We start from the raw sequence: 10,571 nt of genomic DNA on the forward strand, positions 1-10,571 counted from the left end.
ACAATTCAAAATAATCCAAAATTAATTCTCAATAATTCTTGTTGAGCTACAGAGGGGACCTTATGAACCTGTAGATTGAAGCTCCAATGGTACTTAAATAATTAATTAAACTCCTTTAATTAAATTACTTAACATCCATTAACTGTTGGTCACTTCACTAAAGACCAACAGCTGCCCTCTTTGCACTACAGATATATTTCTATGTCCATTTGATATAACCAGTCAACAGTGCAATAACCTTTCACAAATTTCTCGTAAGTACAGCTGGGTCAAAGTTACCATTTTGCCCTTGTAGTTATATTTAACTCCTTAAGTACCATTGATCCCTCTAATAAACAATAAGTCATAGTCTAACTATGACCAAATCCCTCTCGGGCTAAGAGAGTGTGTGGTGTCACATTGTTCAAGTCTCGGAATCAGGCCTTAAAGGAGTAATTTATCTACTTACCCCGATATTAGGAATGAGTGAATTCCATCTTGTGTAGCTGTGTTCCCAACTTCCCAATCAGATGAATCTCCAAAATGGTAGGATTATTGAGTTGGTGATCTAGTCACTCTCACACGTACAAATCAAAGACCGCCTTCATAGGCAGGAGTACACAACTCACTCAGGATTTAGGTCATGTCACTGATGGTCATCCTAGTGAAATGTAAGCCTCTACTATTAACGACGTTATATAATGAGATTAACCATTTCATGGTTCGGTCTTATACAAATGTATAGAATGCCTCCACTCATATGTCTCCACATGAATGATCAGGATCAGATCATTTGTAGCACTTTACAACTATTATAACATCTAAAAAATGGATCGTATTCGTAATGTCACCAGGATAAGGTACCTATCTTTATTCATCTACTACAGATCATTTAGGTTATCACTTAAACATGATTCACATGTATGTATCTACATACATGTTTAAGCTACAGAAGATAATCTCGGATATTAGTTTATTGGTTTTGTGGGTTAGTGGGTTAATGCTACTAAATGTAGAATAAAATACCTCATATTTTATTAAATAAATAAATCGTTTGTACATTACAATTAGAAACTACAGGAACCACGAGATTTAGAGCATCAAACCCAACAAAGTGAACTTTTGAATCAAGCATAGACGTAGAACATGTACTTCTAAATTGTAGCGTGTGGGTAGTTCTCAAGATCGAATGGGTAAATTGACAACATGCTATCGTAAGCAGAAGCTCGTTTTTTCTTCGTATCTCAACTGTGGGTTATTTTTCATTTGGGTCCCTAAAAAAAGGTCATCCATACAAAAAAAAAAAAAAAATCCAAATTTTCTAATACTACAGTAATACCATATTCCCTGTGTTTATACTATAAATTTGTCTTTATAAATACTAATGGACCCCACATTAATTTTAATGGGTCCCGCTCTATTTTTAAAAGCATACTGACGTGACACACAAAAAGTGAAAGTAGTATGAAAAATTATACATGTTGTTGGGTTTTATGCCTTAAAACTTGTGGATAGTAAATGTAAATAATTGACTATCATCAGTAAAGAGTTATCGATATTATTTCAATAAGTGTTATTGCTTGTGTTGTATTCATTTTGTCTTAATAACTCTAAATCTAATAAACTAACATCCTAAGATGTCTTGTGACTCTTGAACTGTATGTGGAGACATACACGGATCAAACTTGAAAATAGTCATCAAAAATAGAATTCAGGTTGTTTGTCAAACATATATTTGCTAAAGTCAATAAATGTAAAAACATAAAATAGAATTTGGATCCTCTATCAAACTACAGACCCTAATTCATTAATTTGCAAGCATGAAAATAGTAAAATAGTAATTTTATCAATATATTTCAAAGGAGGGGGAACAATAAACCAAAATATATCCTAACAAAATTTGGTAAACAATTTTAGAAAATATTTCTTGAATGAAAAATGATTTAGTACAACAAATGTGAAATGCATGAAAATTCGAACATTCAAATTCACAAAATGAGTAAATATAAATCACCATTGAATCATGTTCATGTCAGCAATATTGAGAAATGTAAATAAGGAACATTTACAAAATAAGTGTTCCGAACCCTTTGTTTGTGTTAGGAAACCATTTTTCATAATTTTAATTCTCGCTCTCGCTTCCTATTTTTTCTCCCACTCCACTCTTCTTCGCAACCCTTCTCTTCCTCTCTTAGCTTCCTCTTACTCTCTATCATGATTTATGTTAAAGGTTCAATCAAATCAAGAAGTTGTTGCCAAAATAAAGGAGCGAGAGGGAGAGGAAAGAGTGGGAATAAGAGTGAGGATAACATAGAAAGCGAGAACAAAAGTAAAAATAAAGAGCTAGAGTGAGGGGAAAAAATAGGAAGAAAGATTGAAAGAATAAGATCAATCTATCATATTTCGAGAAATTCTATCTAAGAAGAAAATTATAAAAAAAAATGGAAAAAAACTATATGTATTAAAAGATAGAGCTCAAGTTGTCATTCACGTGGAATATAATCACTCCTTACATATCAAAGTGTGTTGAAGCAATCTCGTAAATCATATATCTTGCTAAAAGTTCTAATTAAGTTTAGTCTCTTATGATATGATACTCAAATTTTGTATTGAAACCTAAATGAAAATCTTAAAAAGTTATATATATAAAAGTTAGTTTTTTAACATAAAGTTTTTTTTTAAATTGAAAGAAACCAGACATGAGGATTTTCATGAGCAGCGGAATGATCATTCCAAATTCTATTTGAAATTGAACACTAACAATTACAGTCAACAAACGGAAACTAACTGGTCATACAACATACGAAATTACAGCATGCTTTACAATAAGATCAAGGGATAGAACATCACACCTTTGAAAACTCATCTTCAAACACCTTTGATCATGAACGCTCGTTCAATCTTCAAGACTGCAACACACAAATGCTCGAATACAGCGACCGCAACACATCACAATCAACAGCAAACTTGAACTCAACGAACGACCTCCAAAACCTCAACTCAGTCGAGTTGAGTAAGACACCACCACAATGGCTACCTTGGTATTCTCAGTGTAAGATTCCAGAAGTGTGGGGTCTGTGTGGACTTGGTTAGAGGAAGAGACTGAAGGAATAATAATCGTGTAAACGATTGAGCAAGTGAGAGATAAGAAGTGTCTAACGTATAGACAAATGCTCAATCGTTTAGAAGATGACAAGCTATCGTATAGCAAAAGCCTCGCGATTGTTTAGAAGATGACCAGCTGAGTGAATTATCGTGTAGTGTCACTCCACGATCGTTTAGTCTCTCTTCAGCTATTGTTTAGTGAATCCAATTCACTTGACAGCAACTCCGAGAGTTTTTTCGAGAATAGCAACTCTTGCAAATCTCAAATCTACTAAATTTAGGAAAACATTTTTCCTTTTTATCTCACGGTTATCATGAAACCACCAATAACCTCTCACTCAATTGGTTATTAGAGAAAAATAGATAATTATCCAATAACTAATATTATTATAAATATATATGATAACCAACTTACCATACTATATTTATAACCTATAGTTTTAATATTTCATCTTATGAAATATATAAACCATAGCTCTTTTTCTATTTCATGGTACTTAATGTAAATCTCATTTACACTAATCCTCCACTTGATGTATCTCATACATCACACTGATCATATCATGTATAATCGAATTACTTCTTGTCAATTTGAACATTTCAAATAAACTCCAAGAACTGATTCTCAACTTAAATCAATTGAGCTACCAGGGGGACCTTATGGACATGTAGCTTGAAACTCCAATAGTACGTGAATAACTGACTAAACTCTTTAGTCACGGGATCCACCATTCGTTAACTTTCAGGACTCCACTAAAGATCGACAGCTGCATTCTCCTTACTACATATATATTTTGTGTCCATATCAACCAATCAACAGTGCGATAACCCTTCACAGATCGCTCGTAAGTACAGCTGAGCCAATAACCGTTATGCCCCTGTAGTTACATCTAACTTCTTAAATACCATTGTTCCATCTAATGAACATAAGTCATAGTTCTACTATGACTGAGTCCTCTCTTCTAAAGAGAAGTTGTGGCCACTATGTTCAAGACCTAAAATCAGCCCTTAAGGGAGCAACCTATCTACTTATCCTTGATTCGGAGAAGGAGTGAATTTCATCTTATGTAATTGAGTCCCCAACTCCCAAATCAGACAAATTCCCAAAAAGGTAGGCATGTTGAGTTAGCGATCTAGCCACTCTCACCCATACTAATTAAAGGACCGCCTTCAAAGGCAAGAGTTCCCAAAACACTCAGGATTGAGGTCATGTCACCTATGGTCGTTTAGGTGAGATGTAAGTCTCAAGTATCAACAACGTTATATAATGAGACTAGTCATCTCATGGTTCGTTCTTATACAAACTCTTTGTATAAGACACCTCCGCTCGCATGTCTCCACATGAATGGTCAGGATCTACCATCTGTAGTAGTTCACAACACTTGCAAACCTCTACAAAGCGGGCGGTATCCGTAGTGTCACAAGGATCAGGCATCCCTCCTTAATCCTTATACTACAATTCTTTTTAGGTTATCACTTAAAGCATGATCCACTTGTATATCTCATATACATGTTTAAGTTTACATACAATAACCATGGAGCTTTGTTTATTGGATATGAGTAAATGTCAAATAAAATGACTCTTATTTTATTCATAACAATGTGGACAGTTTACAAACTACGAGACTCCGGGAGAATTAGGACACCAATTCCAATAAAAATTATTTTAAAACAAATATTAGGGAGTATTTGAATAATTAATATATTATTTAATGGTTCAAATAACACAAATTTAACATACGTCTTCAAACATATTAAAATTATTGGGAAATCGTTTTAAATAAAAAGAAAAAGTACTGGAAATATTTTAAAATATAGCAAAATGTCACAATCTATTAGTGATAGACACTAATTGACACTGATAGACATCTGTTAATGTCTAACAGTGTTTATCAAGGTTTATTAGTGTGTATCAGACAATGATACTTTCTTCAAATATAGCACAAGTTGAACTTTTACAATTGTGCTTTATATGACTTTTGAACTTCTTTTTTTAGAAGGATATTACATTTGAACTTAGGTTGTTGGATTTGGATTATGCCTTTTATTTATTTTTAAAAAAAATTAAATTTTACTAAATAAAACAAATTTAACATACATCTTGAAAAATGTTGAAAGAAATTCAAATATAGTATAAGTAGAACTTTTATTGTTTGTATTGTATAATATATTTGAACTTAGATTGGATTTGAATTATGCCAATTCTATAAATTTTGAACTTTTTGTAATGTTTGAAAATACACCAGTATATTAGTGTATTTTATATATTATATTAAACTGACAAAATGAGCATAATTTAATTGATATAAAAGTTTGTACTATCGATTTTGTAATTTGAAATTATGCATGTCAGTGTGTATTTTGTACATCAATTTTTCGTTAAATTAAAACATTGTAATATTTTGTGAAAAACTTAGTTAAATATTTATATAAAATCAAAATTGGGGTTGGAAATACTAATAATTTTCATCCCCAATCATGAAAAAAGCAAGTGAAATATGTGACATTCGAGCGGAGGAAAATAAAAGAAATTGATTGTAGAAATGAATGATTAAAAAAGACGATAAAAAATGATAATTACTACTTATATCAAGAATATGTATATCTTCGATTCACGAGAATTATTTTAAAAGTTAAACTGTGTTTGACTTAGAACAATCTTACATTAAGCAATCTCTAAAAGAATTTTTTTAGCAAGTATGTGAATGAAGATGAAACATATTAGGATCCGTATTGATTTTCCAACGGTCTTTATGCTCTAGAAAACAAGTCAAGTTAAGTAGATATCACATCCAAATCAAATAAAAAGCAGAGGAAATGTCGAATCTGAATTCAAGTCATAATCCATAAATCCTGAACTTGAAGCATTACAAATCTCGACACAAAGTTGGATTTTAATTTTTTTTAATTTATTATTATTATTATTTTTTGTCAATCTCTAAGTCCATCTTCATTGTTCAAGTGATATATGCCAAGTCTTATCTCTAGTGGTCAAATAGTCATTCAATTATCTCTCATTTTAAGTGGTGCTTCAAATCAAACCCATATGTCAACCCATGGTTCTAATCAATCCATCATTTGTGTGAGATTTCAATTTTTTTGTCTCAACTTATGCAACATATTGTCTAATCAAAGCGCCAAAAACTCTTATTCTTTTATTAAATGATATTTTTTTAAAAAAACTAACTAATATTCTTACAACTACACATTGAAAAGCATACATCATGTAAGTGATAATATTTGTTCATGTTGATAGTAAAGAACTAAAGATAACTCACTCTTCCCAATTCATAGAAAATAAATTTAATATTTTTATTTTTATTATTTTTTCATAAATATTGATAATGTTTACTTTTTTATACTTTTTCAAAAGAATTTATCTAAAAGTCCAATTTTTCATTTAGAGTAAATAATCTTTATTGTAATCTATACTAAATTTCAATACATTATCTTTTGTAATCTAGAGTCTATCTACAAATAATTTAGAATATGATATAATGAAAATGATAACAAGAATTAATAAATCAATAATTGTATAGGTTAGCATTCAATTATAATTATTTGATTTGAAGTTATATACATGTCAATTTTATATTATTATAATCTTTAAATTTTATACTTTATTGGTCATGATATCAAATATGGTACCATTCAAATATATATGATCCGTAGTTAGCTATCTCAATATTAAATATATATATATATATTTAATATTGAGATTTTTTTTTTTTGTTGAATAACAAAACACAAACGAGATGGTTAAGCAAAACGTAAACTATAATAACCAATAATATAATATACTTATGGAGGATGATCTTCTAGTCAAATCCCTAACCAGCAATGTTTATAAACATGGAAGAGAAGCTCATAAGCGACAGAATTGCAATCTCGATTGATAAAGAAAAAAAAAACCTAAGGATTACACTACTTTGATGATAAAAATTACAAATGAAATCCACAAAAGTTTGCAGCTGGTTAGCTTAACAAGTTGTTCTCGATCTTTAAGAGATTCTACAAGATTTTGTAATCCACTTCAACCTGTCTCTAACTTCTTAGAAAATCTTTCATGAAAAGCAATCATCTCATTGAGCTCCACTAAACCAATCATGGGCTAGAAGCTTTCTAGCGCGTCATAGTGTATCGCCTTTTGAATCACAAATGATAGTTCATATACCCACCTTATCGTTAACAATGACAACATTAGAGTTCACCTTTAATGCCGCCAAGGAAGAAGGAGACCATCTGGCAACAGATAACATTTTTCTAACTCTCACAAACTACCTAAATCTACATTTTCTAAACTCATATCTTAGGCTACATCATTATAAAATATGAATTCACTTATACTATACGAATTCAAACTTCTAAAAGTTACTCTTTTAGAAAAATGTAAATACAAACAATACAAATTCGAGTATTTCAATCCTAAACCATAAACATTCCTACTTTTCAAACTTGTGAATCAAAGGAAAAGTTAAATACATGTTGACAAATTAGGGGATCATATAATTTATACTAAATAATGATGATGGCTAATATAATTTTTACAACCATTCAAATCAATCTCATCCATAGGTGGATTCCTCTCTTTTCTATTTTTGAATTTTTATTGAGAACATTATTATTATTTTTTTAAAGTTTGTTAATACCTTATGCTTTTGTCATATTTTTCAGGAGGACAATAAAACTACCCCAAAAAATTACAGTTTGGCATCCTCTCATGATTAATCTTTGATTTGAAAATATACTTTTTGAGATATTATTATCTCTGTCATTCTTGACGAGGAGATATGTTGTAATTGTCTTTTCTTTGCTTATGATTCAACTTGCCTAAAAAAAAATTATTAGAAATGAGTTGTGTTGATCCCGTGCGATAACTATTTCATTTCTAACCTTTAGATTTTATAAATTGATCTTATAAAAAGTACATCTATCTATTGATTACTCTGTTTTGTTATTTACTTTTTATAAGTGTTTTCAGATCTTTAACCAAAATTTGAAAACTAAAAAAAATATTTGTTTTTATTTTTGAAATTCTGCAAAAAAAAAAAAAAAAAAAAATCCAATCTTTTAACTTAAAAAGGTAAACACCATAATTAAAACAAATGAGATTTTCAAAAAAAAATAAAAAATAAAACTACAGATTATATCTCATTTGGTAATCATTTGATTTTTTGTTTTTTTTCTTTTAAACATTAAGTTGACTTTTACGTACAAGTTTCTAAGTCTTGTTATCCACTTTCTACTAATACTTTCGAAACTAAATCAAACTTTAAAAACTAAAAAGAAAAAATAATTTTGAAATAAAAATATGCAAATAATTATGAAAAAGGAGTCATAATTAATTACACCATTTTGGTTTAAATTTGAAAGATCATCTCAATCACAAATCACAAGTTGGCCGTCCGTACAATGGGCATGTGAGTTTAGGCATCCCTTGCAAAGGGCACTCAATACCCTCCACCACCCTTCCTTTTTTCAGCTTTTTTACTCTTTTGCCCTTCTCAGCTACCTATTATTACGTCATTATCCCAACTTTCAATAAGCAATCTTAATTTTTGAGTATCTTGGAAATCGCTTTTGAAAAAAGTGGTTTTTCTTATATAAAGCAACTTTTTATACAAGCACCTCTTGAGGAATTACCTACTTGGGAATGTGTCTAGTATTAAGTATTAGCCTCCTAACATCCACTTTGGGAAGGATATTCTAATTGCTCAATAATCCTTTCTTTTAGTACTTAAATTTTTCGATAAAATATCAATTTATATCCATAAACTTCAAGCGAGATAGATCTATAAATGGGTCAGGAGTACGTGCCTCCTTCACATCATGTCGTTTTACTTATATGTACTTTGTTTTTCATTAAATATAAAAAATATGTATTTATGATTTAAATATATATTAACGCGTGCTTTCTCAGATCAAAAGATGGAGTAACAATCTCATAAAATATTAAAATACTTAAAAATTTGTTGTTCTATTAGACAAAAAAAAATTATTTTTTTTCTAATTGAATCTCAAATTTTCAACTTTGTAGCCAATAGTTATATTATATTTTATTGAAAAAAATGTTTGGTAGTACATATTAGGCACACAAATCAAGATTTCAGTGATCTAATAAAATATTTATTGAAGTTTAAGAACTATATATGACACAAATTTAGAAGTTAATAAGCTAAAATTTTAACCTTATATAAAGTTGTGTCCCCTAACATGAATTTTGAATATGTCACTGTTCGTATGCCAGTTAATTATATGCTCTCTTTGGTGATATTATAAGATTTAAATATTATATCAATACATTTAAAATTAATTTATATGAACTTGTGTCCCTTACATAAAATCCTGGATCCACCACTAACTTTAGGACTTGTATTAGATTAAATTTTGAATTAATAATTATATTAGTTTAATCTCTGAATTTTTTAAATTGTATTTGTTTGCACTCATTATTACATTTAAAAAAAATCATATATAACTTATAGTTGTTTCAATTAAACACCTAAACTTTCATAAATGAATCAATTTAAACTCTTAGACATAATTTTCTTTGAAAATCATCCATAATTTTTTTTTAATCGTCCATTTTGTAAAATGGACATCTAAAAAAGTCTACACATATTTGAGAATTAATGCATTGATGATTTTCAAAAGTAATCATAATGAAGGGTTTAAATCGATTGACTTAAGAAAAGTCAAGAATTTAATTGACTCAACTTATAAGTTTCCCACAATATTGTACGAATAGAATCTAGATAAGGGTGTAAACTGATACGATTACGAAAGTTTAGAGTTCAAATTGATACAATTACGAGTTCAAAGTTTTAATTGATTCAAATATTAGGGATATACATTGATATTTGTCCTTTATTTTCTTGAAGTACATGAAAGAATAAATCCGACAATTGACTTGTTGGTGTGGAGGTGCCTATGAAATTGATTGAAGTACTTGAAAGATTATTCTAAACAGACTTTTAAGAGAGCGTTTGGGGTAAGGGATTAAGTTGTAAACAACTTGAAATTATGAAGTATAGAGAGTCGTAAGCTTCTTAAGCCACACCTGTAAGGAGTTAATAAGGTATAATTCTCTCTAAATACACATAGATTAAAATATATAGAGAGAGGTATACATCAAAGAAGATATTGTTGTTGTTATCATATAATTTAACTTTTTTTTTTCAAGACTAATGTTTTTTTCCATAAAAATATATTGTTGTTGTTATCATTTAATTTCTACAAGTGCAAGTTCACAATATTTTGTCTTCTTTAAAAATACATGAGATAAGAGAGAGAAAATGATCACAGATGCATTTTTTTTAGCAGGTTGCCATATGTGGAAACTTGATGAGTACAAAATGCATAATTACAATTATGATACAAAGTAAAATCACAAAGATAATACCTATTATTATTTCTTTTAATATAAAGTCCGACTTTCAACTTCAAACGAGGAAGATCAAATTAATCATCGTTGGACTAAATTCTGG

Source organism: Benincasa hispida, chromosome 6 (assembly GCF_027475165.1).
Source record: "Benincasa hispida cultivar pf3 chromosome 6, pf3_genome.v1.1, whole genome shotgun sequence".
Lineage (NCBI taxonomy): Eukaryota > Viridiplantae > Streptophyta > Magnoliopsida > Cucurbitales > Cucurbitaceae > Benincasa > Benincasa hispida.